Source organism: Calonectris borealis, unplaced genomic scaffold (assembly GCF_964195595.1).
Source record: "Calonectris borealis unplaced genomic scaffold, bCalBor7.hap1.2 HAP1_SCAFFOLD_176, whole genome shotgun sequence".
Classification (NCBI taxonomy): Eukaryota; Metazoa; Chordata; class Aves; order Procellariiformes; family Procellariidae; genus Calonectris; species Calonectris borealis.
This window is the reverse complement of record NW_027441562.1, coordinates 47,500-66,602: the sequence shown is the minus strand read 5'-3', so window position 1 is coordinate 66,602 and position 19,103 is coordinate 47,500. Positions and strand designations below refer to the sequence as shown.

At 57.6% G+C, this 19,103-nt stretch overlaps 1 long non-coding RNA gene across 1 annotated transcript; it reads left to right on the top strand.

Moving 5' to 3' along the window:
* Positions 1–9,784: 9,784 nt before the first annotated feature.
* On the top strand, positions 9,785–13,958 carry LOC142077207 (uncharacterized). Its single transcript, XR_012671621.1, has 4 exons — positions 9,785–10,835; positions 12,886–12,949; positions 13,445–13,505; positions 13,610–13,958. It is a non-coding gene; the product is annotated as an uncharacterized LOC142077207 (long non-coding RNA).
* The last annotated feature ends 5,145 nt before the right edge of the window (positions 13,959–19,103 follow it).

The following is a 19,103-nucleotide window of genomic DNA, read 5'->3' as shown; positions in this document are numbered from 1 at the left end:
GGGGCCGTTTCCCTCGTTTTGTGTCTTTTTGGGGGGGTGAATAAAAAGGGGGGGTTGGGGGGCCTGGAGGGGTGATGATGTCATTTGGGGCACCCCAGCATCACCACGGGGGTGATGATGCCGTGGAGGAGCAGGTGAGTGGGGAATGGGGGGTCATGGGGGTCCGTGTCCCCCCCCCCCCCCAAAGGGGGTCACAGCCCAAATTGCCTGAAAATTCATGGGGGGGGGTTCAAAAATTTTTAAAAACTGTAAATATATCTGTGAGGCCTCGAAATAGAAAAAAATCTCTCCTTGTTACGTATATTGAAAAATAATATTAATTTATACGTACAAAAGGATTTCAAAATAAGGACCTATATCTGCCCTATTATATAAAGGATTTTAGAGTATAAAAAAATTCGAAAGATGTATATAGGGTTTTAAGATACAAAAATAACTCACGTCTCTATAAATCAAAAAATAAAGAACTTCCAAATGCAAAAAGGATGATACATTTTATACATGAAGGAATTTAAAATAGAAAAAGGTCTGAATAGATACCGCTATCTACACTTACTACGTGTTACATAGAGAGTCTACATAGACATTATATGTAATCTAAGAGATTATGTACAAGTGTAAATAGACATCTAAGTCTAAAACCTAAGTCTATAAAGATATAGGTGTAAATATATGTAAGTGTAAATAGAGAAGTCTATAAAGACATTTAAGTGTTCAAAATATGTAAGTCAACAGATCCATAGTCTGAGCAGGTATTATATATAAGAAGTGGGAAATAGGGGGGTATAAGTGAAACATAAATATATTCACTAAATATATATAGAGAGATATGTGTAAATACATTAAGTGTAAATGTCTCTGATAATAAGGTTTTTAAAATGCAAAGAAACCCTGTTTACAGAAAGGATTTTAAAATTCGACACACACACACACACACACACACACACACACACACACCCCGCCCCGGAACACCTCTCTATTGAAGATATAAAAGCGCTTTCAAAAGCTGCCTCTTCCCTGTTCTCCTTTTCCGCCTGTTCCCATCCTGATTGGGGGCCAGTTCCCCCAACAGGGACTTTCCCCTGCAGGGCTGCGCACGCAGAGCGGGACCTGCCGCCATGGCCTAAAAATACCACAAAACCCCTAATTCGGGGCCTGCAAGGGGTGGGGAAAAAAAAGCCCGCAATTTTGGGGGGAAAAATACCCAACTTGGAGCTCCCGGGAAAGCCAAATCCGCCTGGATTTGGGCAGCCGGAAAGCAAAAAAAACCCCATTTTCACGCACAAAACGAAAAAGCAAAAACCACCAATTTTTGTTGTGAAAAAGCGTTGAAAAACCTCCAAATGGTGGAATGTTTTGGAAAAGGAAAAAACCCCAATTTTGATATTATGGAAAAGCAAAAAACCCCCCGATTTGGGGAAGATTTGGGGTGAAACACCAGCCCCTTGAGGGGCATCGCTCGTGGTTATCCAGCGAGGGTCAGTCATCGGGAACGGATTATCTGTTGCGGGTCATCCCAGGCGAGTTTTCTGCTGTGGGTGGTCCCGGGTGGACCCCCTGGCGTAGGTCACCCCCACGCATGTCCCCCCCCGCCCCTCCCGGTGTCCGCCCCGCCTTTCCCGTGCGAGGTTTTCCCCGCGACGCGCCCCCCGTATCCCCTGCCCTCCTACCTCGTGCCCGCACTGCCCTCCTCTCTCCTCTCCCTCCTCCCACCCCCCGTGTTCCGCACTGCCTCCCCGTAACCCCTCTGCCCCGGACCCCTGGGGTGCTGCCTGCCCCGCCAACCTGCCCGTTGCCCCCCGCCCAAACTCTGGCACCCCCCTCCCGCTCCCCCGCACCCCACTCCCACCCCGCTCTCCCTCCTCCTGCGTTTTGGGTTTGTGCTGCAAACGGCGTCGGTGACGCGGGGCTGCGTGAGTTCCCGCTGCGCAGCGCTTGCACCGCGCCGGGGGCTGTGCTGCTCCTCGCCCCGCCCTGCCGGCGAGCGGGCTGGGGGTGCGCGAGGGCCTGGGAGGGGGCACCGCTGGGAGAGCTGACCCCGGCGGACCCAGGGGATGTTCCAGACCCTGTGGCGTCAGGAAATAAAACTCGGGGGGCGGTTGGCGGGGGGGCCGCTGCTGGGCTGCGGCTGGCTGGGCATCCGTCGGTTGGCGGTGAGCCGTTGTTTTCATTTGTACCGCTTGTCTGTGTGGGGTTTTTCGCTCTGTTGTTTGGGGTTTTTTTCCCCCCTTTTCCTTACAAGTGGAGTTTTTTCACTTTTGCCCTTCCAATTCTCTCCCCCCTCCCACTGAGGGGGGAGCGAGTGAGCGGTTGTGTGGTGCTGAGTTGCCAGCTGGGATTAAACCACGGCACAAGGTGAGTTGCAAGCCCTGCTGGCTAAACGCTTTAGGCTCTCCGTGTTATTCCTGCCATCTTGCCATCCTTGTTCTTTCCTGCTGCTTTCAAGTGCCTTGTGCTCCAGCAGCAGGCTGGGAAGGAGGGTTGTGGCAGGAGCTGCAGCACCCTGTGACTCCTTCTCAGGCTGCTAGCTTCGCCCTTTGTATGGGCTGCCGAGGTCGTCGGCTCCGCAGGGGCCACAGGCAGCCCGCAGAGCTTGAGGCCAAGCCATTCCTTTCCCCTCTGCGCAGCAGCGGTTCTGCCGCTGCTACAGGCAGCCGCTTGCTCGAGGGCGAGGGGCTGGGATGACGACAGGCTGCTGCACGCTTCAGTCGAACTGAGACGCCGTTCTCTGGGGAGCCGGTGCAAGGAGAGCTCAGGTCCGTTCTGTACTGCCGATGGCTCTTCACAAGGGAAGCGTGCTCTGGTTTTAGCAGAAAAAGGTGTCGGTCACAGGCAGCCGCCTATCACTGCGCACAGCTCAGCTATTTGGCAGGGGTCTTGCTTGTTCAAGTAGAGGCGTATTCCTCGCCTTGCAGTCTCGATGGCAAAACAATCGGGGGTTCAAGCTACAAAAGCACAGAGCAAGGATGGAACCTGCCGGGCTCTACGGTCAACTGCTGAGGACGCCTAATACACCAGCAGGCCTCTTGGCTTTCCCTGCCTCATTTCTAATTCCTTTGCACGCTGGAGGGCAGGGTGGTAAGTGACGTCGTGCAGTGTCTCTCCTCCAAGTGGCAAGCCCTGCGCGTGTGCAGGGTGAGGAGAGCAGAGTGCTGATAGCACAGAGGCGAGGAAAGGTGCAAACACCGCAACACAGCCCCAGGACCACCAGCGTATCGCTCGTTGTTTGCAGGTCAGCCACTGGCACCGGGTCTGCTCAGAAGCGCGGTTTCCTGATGGACATAGCTGCCCCTCCCCTGCTCTCAGGGTGTCACCCGTGTGGCCTTATTTTTTTTAAATCTCTCTCCAGCATCTGTTGCGTCGCCGCTGTCACTCCCACAACCCCGATGCCACCTGCAGACCGAGACAGCGATCCCTGGGGCTTCCTCCGGGTTAGAAAGAAACCTGTTCCACAGGTTCCCTGTGCTGCTTCTCCTCCCCGGGTAATGGGCTGGGGGGCACGGGCAGAAACCACCACGGGACTTGTAAAGTTACCGTCTTTCGATGGTACGAACTGGGCGGAGAGAAGGGGAAAGGGCCGGTGAGGCGACGGTGGCACCCGGCGGGCGGAATTGGGTACTGCAGCTCTTGAGCCGCGCATGCGCGGTGGGGCGCGCTCCTCTGCTCGCTGCTGCCACCGAGCGATCAAAGCTGGGTACTGCAGCTGTTGGGCCGCGCATGCGCGGTGGCGCGCTTTTCTTTGCTCGCTGCTGCCACCCTGTGACCAAAACTGGGTACTGCAGCTCTTGAGCCGCGCATGCGCAGTGGCGCGCCTTTCTTTGCTCGCTGCTGCCACCGAGCGACCAGAATTCGGTATTGCAGCTCTTCAGCTGCGCATGCGCGGTGGCGCGCTCTCCTTTGCTCGCTGCTGCCACCGAGCGACCAGAATTCGGTACTGCAGCTCTTGAGCCGCGCATGCGCAGTGGCGCGCCTTTCTTTGCTCGCTGCTGCCACCGAGCGACCAGAATTCGGTACTGCAGTGCTTCAGCCGCGCATGCGCAGTGGCGCGCTCTCCTTTGTTCGCTGCTGCCACCGAGCGACCAAAACTGGGTACTGCAGCTCTTGAGCCGCGCATGCGCGGTGGCGCCCCCTTTCTCCGCGCTGCCGTCCGCCGGTAACGGCAATGCCGTACTGTGGTGCCTGCGGGGTGATGCCGCCGCGTTCGTTGGTTCGTTCCGGTAAGGAAACGCCGCTGCCGCCCCACGTGCGCGGTGCCGGCGGGCGCTGGGCCTGCAAAGCGCGGACCTGCAGCGCCGGTGCCGCCCCCGTGCACGCGCCGCCCGGCGGCTGCTCGCTGCTGCCGCCCCGTGGCCGAATCGCGGTACTGCAGCGCCGGCACCGCTCAGGTGCGCAGCAGCGCCGCCGCCGCCGCCGCCTTCGCTGCTGCCGCCCCGAAGCCGAAGCGTGGTCCTGCAGCCCGGCGTTCGCGCGCCGGCTCTGGCCCCTCCATGCGCCGTCCCCATCCCGGTGCCTCCCTCATCCCGGTGCATTCGTCATCCCGGGCGGCAATGGTTAGGGTGCCCCCCCCCCGCATGCCAGCACCCCCAAGAGTATCGGCGTGTCCCGGTGCTGTCCCCATCCCTGGGGCAGCTCCCCGTCCCCTGTCCCTGCGGCTGGTCGTTGGGCTCTGTGTTCCCCCAATAAACCACGGGGACGGAGGGGACCCCTGGGGACAGGGGGTGGGGACCCCCAGAGAGTAGGCTGTGCTGCCGTCGCTCCTCGGTGCTGGCCCTGCTTGTCCCCTGTCCCCCCAGCGGTGACGAACTCCGGGCCACTGGCGGGGACCCTCACTGTCACCTTCCCCCCATGCCGGTTGCCACCAGCGACAGGGACAGCGACGCACCCCCGGGGGTGTTTGGGGTCCCCAGGGTGGGAGCGGAGCTGCAGGATGCCGGGTCCCCCCTGCCCGAGCCCTGCAGACCCAGGTGGAGCGCAGGCAACCCCGGCCCTGTCCCCAGCCCTGTCTCCGCGTGGCCGTGGGTCGGTGCTGCCATTGCGTGGCCAGCGGCTGGGAGGACACAGCTCCCGCCGGCTGGGGCCAGAGGAACCCGGCAGCCTGGGGACCCCCGGGAAGGGCCGGCTGTCATGGGGACTCGGCGCCCAGGGCACCCCAGAGACCCTACAACAGGGTGCAGCATGAACTATTTTATTACCTGTGCAGTATCCATGAGTGAGTCCCCATCGTTCCCATCCTGGTCCCCCAGTGGGTCGGGGTCCCAGCTGCCCCTGGGGGTGGCTGCAGGTGTCGGGGGTGGGATCCCTTCTCCCCGCGGTGCCCCCCACCTCCCCAGGGTCATCCCTCCCAGTCTCAACTCCCCACATGGTGTCCTCAATCTCCCGAGAAACACCTCTGTCCCCCAATGTCCCCCTACCTACCCCACTCCCAGGGTCCCTCCCGGACCCCAGGATTCCCCCCCTGCCCCATCCTGAGGCCGCCCCCCCCCCCCATCCCCATGGTCATGAGACACACACACGCACACCCCCTCCAGCACTGGGGAGACACTGGGAAGAGCCGGCACTGCCATCTCGGGGACCTGCTAGCCCTCATCCTCCCTAAAGTCTTGCACCATGCTCTGCTCCTTGGGGGGAGTGCCCACAGTCAGGGGGGTGGGGGCTCCCCTCCTCCCCAGGGAACCCCCCCAACCTGTCCAGGGCACCCTCTGCCACCTCCCCAGGGTCCAATCACCGTAACAGGGTCTGACCCTGGGATCCCGCTGGTTAACGTCAGGTGCAAGAGAAGGTTCCTCATTACTCCTTGATTAGTTCTTAGGTGCCAGCTCGAGCTGGGTGCCTCCAGAGAGGGACCCCTACCCCGGATCACCCTCCTTGCACACCTGCACCCGTTGCAGGAGGGTCCACGCGCACCATGGGAGCCATGTGGGAACCAGAGGCGGCCTCGAGGCTGCTCAGCAGCAGTCAAAACACCCCAGTGGTTTCAGGCACCGGCTGTTTTGCTCCCGAACCCAAGGGTACTGCCGAGAAAAATAACCACCACTGTCACACGAGGGTCCTGCACAATCCCCACCATCGCACAAGGGTCCCCGTGCACCTGCCCGCCATTGCACGAGGGTCCCCTGCACACCAACCAATTGCATAAGGGTCTTCCTGCACTGCCCCCCCCATTGCATGGGTGTCTCCACACACCGACCCCCCCGCTGCGCAAAGGTCCCTGCACAATCCCCACCGTTGCAGGGAGGTCCCTGCGCAGGCACCCGCCGCGCACAAGGCGCCGTGCGCATGCGCACTTGCGGGGCGGGGACTACAACTCCCGGCGTGCCCCCCGCGGGCGGCCCGGAGGAGCCGCGCGCTGATTGGCTGCGGAGGATATTTCAACGGGGCGCGCGGCGGGCTCTGCACCCAGGCGGCGGCGGCGGCGGCGGCGGCGGCGGCGGCGGCGGCGGCGGCGGCGGCGGCGGCGGCGGCGGCGGCGGCGGCGGCGGCGGCGGCGGCGGCGGCGGCGGCGGCAGTCTGAGGTGCCGCGGGCACGGCGGGCTGGCGGGAGGCTGGGGACCCCCCGGGGGACTGAGGAGGGGGGCTGTGCGTCTCGGGGGGACCGGGGAGGGGGGCCGGGGGGGGCTGTGCGTCCCGGAGGGGGCCGGGGGGGGCTGTGCGTCCCGGAGGGGGCCGGGGAGGGGGGCCGGGGGGGGGGCTGTGCGTCCCGGAGGGGGCCGGGGAGGGGGGCCGGGGGGGGGGCTGTGCGTCCCGGAGGGGGCCGGGGGGGGGGCTGTGCGTCCCGGAGGGGGCCGGGGAGGGGGGCTGGGGGGGGCTGTGCGTCCCGGAGGGGGGCTGGGGGGGGGCTGTGCGTCCCGGGGGGGCCGGGGAGGGGGGCTGGGGGGGGCTGTGCGTCCCGGAGGGGGCCGGGGAGGGGGGGCTGTTCGTCCTAGGGGGGCTGGGGAGTGGGGCTGGGGGCGGGGGCTGCAGTCCCCCAAGGAGCTGGGGAGTGGGGCTGTGGGTCCTGGCGGGGCTTGAGAGTGGGGCTTGGGGCTCCCACGGGGCTGGAAAATGGTGTGGTCGGGTGCTGTGAGCACCGGGGGTCCTGGGGCTGGGAGGCGCTTGCAAACACCGGGGAGGGGCTGCGAGCATGGGGGGGCACAAGGGTTGCACCAGGGTCGGTGCACGATCACCTCCATTGTACGGGTGTCGATGTACAGCCAGCCGGGCTGCACGAGGCGCCGTGCGCATGCGCGGTCCCGGGGCGGGGACTACAACTCCCGGCGTGCCCCGCGCGGGCCGTGTGGTGGAGCCGCGCGCTGATTGGCTGCGGAGGGTATTTCAACGGGGCGCGCGGCGGGCTCTGCACCCAGGCGGCGGCGGCGGCAGTCTGAGGTGCCGCGGGCACGGCGGGCTGGCGGGAGGCTGGGGACCCCCCGGGGGACTGAGGAGGGGGGCTGTGCGTCTCGGGGGGACCGGGGAGGGGGGCCGGGGGGGCTGTGCGTCCCGGAGGGGGCCGGGGGGGGCTGTGCGTCCCGGAGGGGGCCGGGGAGGGGGGCTGGGGGGGGGCTGTGCGTCCCGGAGGGGGGCTGGGGGGGGGCTGTGCGTCCCGGGGGGGCCGGGGAGGGGGGCTGGGGGGGGCTGTGCGTCCCGGAGGGGGCCGGGGAGGGGGGGCTGTTCGTCCTAGGGGGGCTGGGGAGTGGGGCTGGGGGCGGGGGCTGCAGTCCCCCAAGGAGCTGGGGAGTGGGGCTGTGGGTCCTGGCGGGGCTTGAGAGTGGGGCTTGGGGCTCCCACGGGGCTGGAAAATGGTGTGGTCGGGTGCTGTGAGCACCGGGGGTCCTGGGGCTGGGAGGCGCTTGCAAACACCGGGGAGGGGCTGCGAGCATGGGGGGGCACAAGGGTTGCACCAGGGTCGGTGCACGATCACCTCCATTGTACGGGTGTCGATGTACAGCCAGCCGGGCTGCACGAGGCGCCGTGCGCATGCGCGGTCCCGGGGCGGGGACTACAACTCCCGGCGTGCCCCGCGCGGGCGGTCTGGTGGAGCCGCGCGCTGATTGGCTGCGGAGGGTATTTCAACGGGGCGCGCGGCGGGCTCTGCACCGAGGCGGCGGCGCAGCGTGAGTGTGAGGGGCCGCGGGCCCGGGGAGCCGAGGAGTGGGGCTGTGGCGGGGGGGCGGGGCGGTCCTGCAGGCTCCGGGGACGGGGGCTGGGGGGGCTCCAGGCGGAGGAGGGGCTGTGAGCATCTGGGGAGTGGGGCTGGGGGGCGGGGCTGTGTGCCCTAGGGGGGCCGCGCAGTGGGGCCGGGGCGGGGGGGCGGGGTGGGCGCTGTGTGCAAACAGACCCTCCCTGCGAGTCCCCACTGTCGCCCCGTGGGGCCGGGCACCCCCCAGCCCTCCCTGCAGGCAGACGGGCAGCCTGTAGGCGATGGAGGCCGCCCGCCCCAGCGAGGTGCTCGAGCCTGGGGGCTTCACGGGCCGAGTCGAGGGAGGAGCTGCTGGAGAGAGGGCTTAGAAACGGCCTTCTGCTCCCGAAACTGCTGGAGCATTTGAAGGGGAGGGACAGGTCCACCCCAGGGCCCCAAGGGGAAGCCCTCGGAGCAGGGACTTGGGGTCGTTCCAGGAGCAAAAGCTGGTCCCAGCCAGCTCGCCTCTGCTCCCCCGGCACCGGGATCGGACCTTTCAGTCCTGTTTCTGCCCGAAGCATCACACAAGCGCTTGCCCTCCCCGGGGGCATCTTTGGGCCTTGAGAACAGGCGCAGCAGCTGGGTTTTTGGGCTCAGAAATGGGTGCCAAGTGAGCTGGTTTGGGGGCCCAAAGCAGAAGCCGGTTTGGCCGTTTGTGCGGGGGGCTGGGAGGGCATTGGGGGCTGCGGGGGAAAGCAGGGGGTGGGCAGGGTGCGTGGACCCTCCCCGGGGGGAGGGGCTCTGGTCCTGCTGGACCCCGAAGTGCGGGAGGCCGGCACGCACCAGGCCCAACTCAACGTCTGCGGTGGTCTCTGGGGGGAAGAGGTGGTCTCTGCTTTTCAGACCCCGCACGCCCTCTTCGAGTCCAGCTCTTGCTTGTCGACTGCTTCGAATAGTTATTAACTGATTAGTCGTACAAACTAATTAATGTTTATACAATGTCCAACTATGATATTTAATCCTAATAGTCGAGTTTTGACGGCGATTGGTTTACGACCTTGTCAAAAGCCCAGGCTGTTGCAAATAGCTGGAGCTTGTAAGGAGAAGGAGCTGAAATCAACGGTGCAGAGCTGGAGCTTCAATTAGCCAGAACCGTCGCAAGCAGGAGCTGGAACGAGACGGGGTGTCCGCTGTCTGGGGCATGCCTTAGCCAGAGGCAAAATTACCAGCAGCTGTAACGAGCGGGAGCTGCGATTCGCTGCAGTGTCTGTTTGCCGGAGCATCCGTCGGCCAGACTGCACTCCCAGCACGGCTGAAGAGCAGCCAGGCGCAGGCAGGGCTGTCCCCGGCAAGGCGCTCCGAGCGGCAGGGAGGCGAGTTGTCCTTCTGCTAGCGGGGAGCCCGGCCTCTTCCCTCGGGGATTAAATCCACGCCACGCGTGGATCCGCTCTCTTTGCGTGGAGGGTCTCTCCCGGTCCCGTTCCCGAGGGCTGAAGCGAGGTCCCCGGGGGGGCAGGCGGCAGCACGAGGCGGCGGTGTCTCCCCGGTACCCGGCAAAGGGGAGCGAAACCGGCCGGCTGGAGCTCCCGGGGTGCACAGCCCGGCCCCGCACGGCAGAATCCTTCCCTGGGTTTTCGCCGTTGGCTGGGTGTGACAAACAGGTTCATTTTGTGCCTCCTCTTTTCCCAGCGTCACCTTCTGCGTCACGTGAAGAAAATCCTGCGTGGTTGACGCCGCTTGCTGCTCAGGTGATGGCACGTGTGGGGCCGGGGGAGCCGGGAGAAACATTGGTGCGTTCAAGGTCGCTGCAGGTGCTCCCCGTTAAACCCAGGGAAAAGGCAAATTTGCTGCTGGTGCAGAAAAGCTGATGAACAATTGCCGTGAACAGAGCGTGCCTACGTACCCTCGTTAGCGTAACTAACCCTGGGTAGTTACGAGTGTTTTCCTTTCAGGGAAAAGAATGAGCTTTCATCTACGAAAAATTAAGAGCTGCCTGTGTCCTTCTTTAAGTTCAAGTGTTTCTCTTCTGTTTGTTCATACTGATTTTATGGGCAGGTTGGAAATAGCCTTTTATTTTTATAGGCATAACTCAATTTGTAGTACTACGTGGTGTCAGGAGAGTGAATTTTGGAGCACCCAGGTATCACTAGAAACGGAATGAATGAGACACGATGGAAACTGATATTTAAACTTGATTTTTACTTGATATTTTTTTTTTCCTGAGAGTGTTGACGGCACGTTGTCCTGTGGCTCAATCCACGTTCTGTTCAGTGGAGTCTTCAGTCTAGGACTTTTAAGGAAAAAAGTTGGTCCTTCCGAAAAAGGGCTAGTCATTCATAGGCTCGAGGCATAGACTTGGAGAGCCGCTTAAGTACGTGATCAGAATTAAAGCCAAATGTCGCTTCGTGTTGCTGCTGTTGGCCTTCACTTTCGTTAATTTCCCCGCTGCTCCGTCATGGTTGGGAGCTCTGAATCATCATTTTTTTCACTCCCTAACGCATTTTTCTCCCCAAGGAGAGGCTACGTTTAAAAGTTACTTAGTTTCCTCGCAAATGCATCGGTCAATAAAACGGAGTTATGATTATTAAAACCACACAAATGACACCGGTCTTACAGATCTGGACTATTTCTGAACACGTGTTCATCGCGTGCAGATGTCATCGGGATACGGATCACCTGCATTTCATGCTCTGACGAGACAATCTGCTGAGACAGGGACGAGCTCCAAAAGAAAAAAAAGGTACAACGTCAAGGTTTTGTTTTGTTGTTGGTTTTTGTGGGCTTTTTGTGTTTGTGTTATTTTTTGGTTTGTGTTTTTTTTTTTTTTAAAAAGAGTGCGATGTTGACTGGTGGCAGCCTGCAGAGCTCTCTTGCTGCCTGACCTCTCCTTTTCTTCTCTGTCACTCCTCTTTCGTGGCTGTAATTTTCACTCGGGTAGTTTTAGAAGAGCGATTTAGTTCCTCGCCTGTGTAGATGTGCTGGTAATACCTGGAAGGTAAATGCTTGAACCGGTAGCGAATAACTTGGCTACAAGTAGAATTTCTGAAGGAAGAACAACAACAGCAGGAAGCAAGTAGCGAGTTACCCCAAATTTGTGTGTGTCAAACACATCAAAGTTTTATTGCCAAACATTGTTTGGCAATGTGTTCCAAATGGCTCGTTTTGGTAAACTTAAATTTTCAGGAAGTTCAGGGTTGTGTGTGGAAAAACGTGCCCCTCTGTCTAGGTGTCCTGCTGCGTAAATAGCATCAGTCAGTAGCACATCCAGCGGCAGGGCTGCTGTTCCCTGCTCTCGATATTGCCGTAGTAGTGTTGTGATATTTCGACCTAAGAGGCGGGTTTAGGAATGGAAGGAGAATGCCTGCGTCCTGCAAGGGCTACGAATGCCGACCCTTTTCTCTGCCTGCTGCTTTCCTGTGCGTGAGATGAAACTGTATTGTTTTTCTCCCTTGTTCCCGGTAGAAATATTTCTGAAGCTGTCGCTGCTGTGGGTTTGCAATGTGCGTTACTGCGTTTTTGTAGAGTTCTAGTTACGGATCGTTTCTGCCGCGGCAAAGTGTCAAGATACGGTTTTCAGTTTAAAGCTTCAGAAGCTGCATTCGCTGAAATCGGCGTAGGTGAAGCTGGTTGTTGTGGTTTAACCCGGCAGGCAGCTAAACACCACGCAGCTGCTCGCTCGCTCCCCCTGCCCCCAAAGTGGGGTGGGGGAGAGAATCGGAAAAAAAAGTGAAGTTCGTGGGGTGAAGTAAAGACAGTTTAATGGGACAGAACAGGAAGGGGAAACAATCGTAACGATAAAAGAATATACAAAATAAGCGGCGCACAATGCGATTGCTCACCGCCCGCCGACTGATGCCCAGCCGGTCCCCGAGCGGCAGTCGCCGCTGCCCGGCCAACTCCCCCAGCTTATGTACTGAGCGTGACGTCATATGGTACGGACTGTCCCTTTGGCCGGTTTGGGTCATCTGTCCTGGCTAAGGTCCCTCCCAGCTTCTCGCTGGCAGGGCATGAGAAGCTGAAAAGTCCCCGACTAGCGTAAGCGCTACTTAGCCACAACTAAAACATCAGCGTGTTATCCACGTTTTTCTCGTCCTAAATCTAAAACACAGCGCTATACCAGTTACCAGGAAGAGAATTAACTCTATCCCAGCCGAAACCAGGACGCTGGTCTTGCGCATGATCCCGCTGTGCTCGCAGGGGTGCTCAGTGGCTCCTCATCAAAACAGCGAGGTGTGTGTGGACGTCCGTAGGGTTGCGCTAGGGGTCTGGGGGCGTTATGTATTTTTGCTGTTGGAAGACGGAATAGAGCGTGTGCCTGTTAAATCTAACGATGGTCGAAGGTTGGGAGGGACCCTGAGCAGGTTTGGTGGCACAACTGCAGTTTTCAAAGATCTCGACCGTTTGGAGAAACGGCCTGGAAAAAAGGATTCCTCTTTTGCAGCGAGTTCGCGAGGACAGACGGGTTGCCGTACTCTTTAACAAAAATACTCAACTTGGGACGTATCGGGTGAGGAAATCGCGGCTCTACTTAGGCTTGAGAAAACGTACGTAGGTGTCTGTGCCTGTCACCTGCGCGTCTCTAGGCAAGTGAGTTCTAAAGCTGCCGATGAGCCAAAAGAAAAGGCACGGTTGTCTAAAACATGCAGAAGCTCTAGTGGCCTGTCTCAACAACTGCACCAAAGATGATGCAAAATACTTTCTCCTCCACTCAGTTGTAGTCTTCACAGAAAAGGAAGCTTTGTGCTAAACGTGTTTGTTGTTTTTTTTTTTTTTTCCTTTCCTCTCAGCAGAATGTCAACTGCCGTGAAAGTACGAGACGGATGGAAAGGATCCATAGTGGTCTGCAAGTACAAGGTATGCCTGTGATGTGTGTCTGCATTTTTCCTAAGGTGCTTGTAGTGTGGACTTTACAGTTAACACGAAGAATGTGGCAGCTCTCCTTCTATCTGATTTTTTTAACATGAAATATTTTAACACAAATACTAAAAATAAAGGTCTGTTCTGGAGCGTGGTACGCCTATTCAAGGCTTGCTTTCCTTCGTCTGTTTTCTCTTCCTGAAAGCAGAGTCTTCTGTTTCTGTGCGCTTGCTATTAAAGGGTGCTGTGAAAATAATGTTGGACTAGAAGAGGAAAGGAACCGTTTGTAAGAGTTCGGACGTTCGGGAGAAACAGGCTTTGTTTTCACGATAAAAGCTTTATGCTTTTTCAGTCAGTCAGTGTTTAAAATACCTTACAGGAGCACTCGAAAACCTTACTGAGATACTGGCATCTGTGCTAAAAGCAATCAAGGTCAAAGAAGAGGCGTGGACAACACGGGACAAATCGGCGTCGCTTCGGTGTGTTTTCCAGGCTTTCCCGAGAAGCGGTAGCAGCCTCGTAACTAGCGACAGAGAGTCCTGATGTGTTTTCGGTGAGTTACTGATTCTCTAATGTCCTTTTTCCTAACCTGCAGCGCGTAATTTTGACTTCGGGTGGAAAGAGATTTTCCAGAATGGAAATCTTTTTCATTCAAAGGAGTTGCCTTTTACAAACTTCCCATCAGAATGGATCTTCAGAGATGACGTGCTTGGCAGTAGAAGTCATCCGCAAGGAGACTTTTCACTCTCTCTGGAAAAAAAAAAGGAGTTAAGTCGATTTCCTTGCAAGGACCCAAGCGCAGCACATCTTCCAATAGTCGACGTATGGCTGATCTTTGGTTCTCGGGTGTAACGGTCGAGAGATCGTAAAGACGCGTTCCTCCGCACGCTTGGGTACAGCCAACAGCGTTAGCAAACCTGCCAGTCCTTTTTGGTAGCCTGATGTATTGCAGCACCGGGGATTTGATATTCCCCACCGCCTGCCCCCCCCCCCCCCCCCCCCCCCCAAAAAAAAAGTAAAACCGTATGGGAGATCTCTTATCTCACTGATTTTTCTATCATAAATGAAATTTTAAAAAGAAAGTTAAAATTGTCTAATTTCCAAACTGACTTGCGTTGTTTAAACTGCAACTGCCAAATAGCTGTAGTGTATAATTTATTAGGTGTGCTTAAGCAGTTGGGTAGTTGCTCTAAACGTTTAAAAAGAGAGGCAACTGAACGTTAGGGGCTTTTTTCCTGATCTTTTGGCAGAGTGCTCTGAAGCACTTTATTTCTGTCTCGCTTTCGACGGCGCGTTTCCCCGGCAGTTCGGTAGCATCGGTCTCGGCGCAGCTGGCCAGGCGTCCCTCCTAGTCATGTCACACACGCAAAACCCCTGGTCAAACGATAGCTGTGTAGCTTGGAGGTAGATAATTTAACGGTATGAATTCACAGCTACGCAATTTCAATGAACGCAAAAGGAAAATCAAATATTTTTATAGTACGAGTCTTCTCATTGTACGTCTGTAAGCGTGCGCACGCCTTTTTAGCATAAAATGAATTGCTGAGATTTGTTCTTTCTTTTTCATTTTACTCTTCAAAGTTTTACGCTTCACTTTCAGCTTTATCGGCCAAGCGAGCGAGATGCGCAGCAGCAGCAGCAGCAGCGCAAGGGCTGGAGCTGCGGCGGTGGATCCGTGAGCGTAGATGCTGATTACGGCGCGCCCTTGTCCTGCAGCCTCACGGGGTTATCTCCCTGCAGCGGTGCTGTAAGGAAGGGACGAGGCGTTTTCCGACACCAGCGAGAGCGTTTACTTCTCTGCGAAGAACGTGTTCAGAATTGTGTCAATTAGTCTTCACGCCGATTTTAAGCGTTCGAATCGCTTGAGCTTTTAAAGGCGGCGTTGTATTTCGAGCTGACCCGTTTGCCTGGCACCCTCCTTTAGCTCGACTGCTACCCTCTCCCTTATCCTGACCGAATTCCTCTGCTGCCTTCGGTGCTGTTTTTTTAACGTGCTGAAATATCCGTTGGGATTTTTGTTTTTCAGATGCCTCGCTGTGAGCGTCCCGTGGTGCTCAGGAGAGACCCCCGGCCCAGGTTTGCCTGCCGGTCGTTGGGCGTGCTGAGGGTGAGGGGCCGGCTGGCAGCCTGTGGGACGGGGGCTGGGGGGGGCTGCAAGCGTTTGGGGGGGCCGCCCCTCCTTTATCTTTCTAGCAGAGCCCCCCTTTTTGGCGGGGGTGCGTGCGTACATACGTAAATGGCATTATTAAAGTAATGAGCTGCCGGTTGGGGCCGTTTCCCTCGTTTTGTGTCTTTTTGGGGGGGTGAATAAAAAGGGGGGGTTGGGGGGCCTGGAGGGGTGATGATGTCATTTGGGGCACCCCAGCATCACCACGGGGGTGATGATGCCGTGGAGGAGCAGGTGAGTGGGGAATGGGGGGTCATGGGGGTCCGTGTCCCCCCCCCCCCCCCCCAAAGGGGGTCACAGCCCAAATTGCCTGAAAATTCATGGGGGGGGGTTCAAAAATTTTTAAAAACTGTAAATATATCTGTGAGGCCTCGAAATAGAAAAAAATCTCTCCTTGTTACGTATATTGAAAAATAATATTAATTTATACGTACAAAAGGATTTCAAAATAAGGACCTATATCTGCCCTATTATATAAAGGATTTTAGAGTATAAAAAAATTCGAAAGATGTATATAGGGTTTTAAGATACAAAAATAACTCACGTCTCTATAAATCAAAAAATAAAGAACTTCCAAATGCAAAAAGGATGATACATTTTATACATGAAGGAATTTAAAATAGAAAAAGGTCTGAATAGATACCGCTATCTACACTTACTACGTGTTACATAGAGAGTCTACATAGACATTATATGTAATCTAAGAGATTATGTACAAGTGTAAATAGACATCTAAGTCTAAAACCTAAGTCTATAAAGATATAGGTGTAAATATATGTAAGTGTAAATAGAGAAGTCTATAAAGACATTTAAGTGTTCAAAATATGTAAGTCAACAGATCCATAGTCTGAGCAGGTATTATATATAAGAAGTGGGAAATAGGGGGGTATAAGTGAAACATAAATATATTCACTAAATATATATAGAGAGATATGTGTAAATACATTAAGTGTAAATGTCTCTGATAATAAGGTTTTTAAAATGCAAAGAAACCCTGTTTACAGAAAGGATTTTAAAATTCGACACACACACACACACACACACCCACACACACACACACACACACCCACCCACCCCCACACCCCCCCACCCCCCCCACCCCCCCCCCCCCCCCGCCCCGGAACACCTCTCTATTGAAGATATAAAAGCGCTTTCAAAAGCTGCCTCTTCCCTGTTCTCCTTTTCCGCCTGTTCCCATCCTGATTGGGGGCCAGTTCCCCCAACAGGGACTTTCCCCTGCAGGGCTGCGCACGCAGAGCGGGACCTGCCGCCATGGCCTAAAAATACCACAAAACCCCTAATTCGGGGCCTGCAAGGGGTGGGGAAAAAAAAGCCCGCAATTTTGGGGGGAAAAATACCCAACTTGGAGCTCCCGGGAAAGCCAAATCCGCCTGGATTTGGGCAGCCGGAAAGCAAAAAAAACCCCATTTTCACGCACAAAACGAAAAAGCAAAAACCACCAATTTTTGTTGTGAAAAAGCGTTGAAAAACCTCCAAATGGTGGAATGTTTTGGAAAAGGAAAAAACCCCAATTTTGATATTATGGAAAAGCAAAAAACCCCCCGATTTGGGGAAGATTTGGGGTGAAACACCAGCCCCTTGAGGGGCATCGCTCGTGGTTATCCAGCGAGGGTCAGTCATCGGGAACGGATTATCTGTTGCGGGTCATCCCAGGCGAGTTTTCTGCTGTGGGTGGTCCCGGGTGGACCCCCTGGCGTAGGTCACCCCCACGCATGTCCCCCCCCGCCCCTCCCGGTGTCCGCCCCGCCTTTCCCGTGCGAGGTTTTCCCCGCGACGCGCCCCCCGTATCCCCTGCCCTCCTACCTCGTGCCCGCACTGCCCTCCTCTCTCCTCTCCCTCCTCCCACCCCCCGTGTTCCGCACTGCCTCCCCGTAACCCCTCTGCCCCGGACCCCTGGGGTGCTGCCTGCCCCGCCAACCTGCCCGTTGCCCCCCGCCCAAACTCTGGCACCCCCCTCCCGCTCCCCCGCACCCCACTCCCACCCCGCTCTCCCTCCTCCTGCGTTTTGGGTTTGTGCTGCAAACGGCGTCGGTGACGCGGGGCTGCGTGAGTTCCCGCTGCGCAGCGCTTGCACCGCGCCGGGGGCTGTGCTGCTCCTCGCCCCGCCCTGCCGGCGAGCGGGCTGGGGGTGCGCGAGGGCCTGGGAGGGGGCACCGCTGGGAGAGCTGACCCCGGCGGACCCAGGGGATGTTCCAGACCCTGTGGCGTCAGGAAATAAAACTCGGGGGGCGGTTGGCGGGGGGGCCGCTGCTGGGCTGCGGCTGGCTGGGCATCCGTCGGTTGGCGGTGAGCCGTTGTTTTCATTTGTACCGCTTGTCTGTGTGGGGTTTTTCGCTCTGTTGTTTGGGGTTTTTTTCCCCCCTTTTCCTTACAAGTGGAGTTTTTTCACTTTTGCCCTTCCAATTCTCTCCCCCCTCCCACTGAGGGGGGAGCGAGTGAGCGGTTGTGTGGTGCTGAGTTGCCAGCTGGGATTAAACCACGGCACAAGGTGAGTTGCAAGCCCTGCTGGCTAAACGCTTTAGGCTCTCCGTGTTATTCCTGCCATCTTGCCATCCTTGTTCTTTCCTGCTGCTTTCAAGTGCCTTGTGCTCCAGCAGCAGGCTGGGAAGGAGGGTTGTGGCAGGAGCTGCAGCACCCTGTGACTCCTTCTCAGGCTGCTAGCTTCGCCCTTTGTATGGGCTGCCGAGGTCGTCGGCTCCGCAGGGGCCACAGGCAGCCCGCAGAGCTTGAGGCCAAGCCATTCCTTTCCCCTCTGCGCAGCAGCGGTTCTGCCGCTGCTACAGGCAGCCGCTTGCTCGAGGGCGAGGGGCTGGGATGACGACAGGCTGCTGCACGCTTCAGTCGAACTGAGACGCCGTTCTCTGGGGAGCCGGTGCAAGGAGAGCTCAGGTCCGTTCTGTACTGCCGATGGCTCTTCACAAGGGAAGCGTGCTCTGGTTTTAGCAGAAAAAGGTGTCGGTCACAGGCAGCCGCCTATCACTGCGCACAGCTCAGCTATTTGGCAGGGGTCTTGCTTGTTCAAGTAGAGGCGTATTCCTCGCCTTGCAGTCTCGATGGCAAAACAATCGGGGGTTCAAGCTACAAAAGCACAGAGCAAGGGTGGAACCTGCCGGGCTCTACGGTCAACTGCTGAGGACGCCTAATACACCAGCAGGCCTCTTGGCTTTCCCTGCCTCATTTCTAATTCCTTTGCACGCTGGAGGGCAGGGTGGTAAGTGACGTCGTGCAGTGTCTCTCCTCCAAGTGGCAAGCCCTGCGCGTGTGCAGGGTGAGGAGAGCAGAGTGCTGATAGCACAGAGGCGAGGAAAGGTGCAAACACCGCAACACAGCCCCAGGACCACCAGCGTATCGCTCGTTGTTTGCAGGTCAGCCACTGGCACCGGGTCTGCTCAGAAGCGCGGTTTCCTGATGGACATAGCTGCCCCTCCCCTGCTCTCAGGGTGTCACCCGTGTGGCCTTATTTTTTTTAAATCTCTCTCCAGCATCTGTTGCGTCGCCGCTGTCACTCCCACAACCCCGATGCCACCTGCAGACCGAGACAGCGATCCCTGGGGCTTCCTCCGGGTTAGAAAGAAACCTGTTCCACAGGTTCCCTGTGCTGCTTCTCCTCCCCGGGTAATGGGCTGGGGGGCACGGGCAGAAACCACCACGGGACTTGTAAAGTTACCGTCTTTCGATGGTACGAACTGGGCGGAGAGAAGGGGAAAGGGCCGGTGAGGCGACGGTGGCACCCGGCGGGCGGAATTGGGTACTGCAGCTCTTGAGCCGCGCATGCGCGGTGGGGCGCGCTCCTCTGCTCGCTGCTGCCACCGAGCGATCAAAGCTGGGTACTGCAGCTGTTGGGCCGCGCATGCGCGGTGGCGCGCTTTTCTTTGCTCGCTGCTGCCACCCTGTGACCAAAACTGGGTACTGCAGCTCTTGAGCCGCGCATGCGCAGTGGCGCGCCTTTCTTTGCTCGCTGCT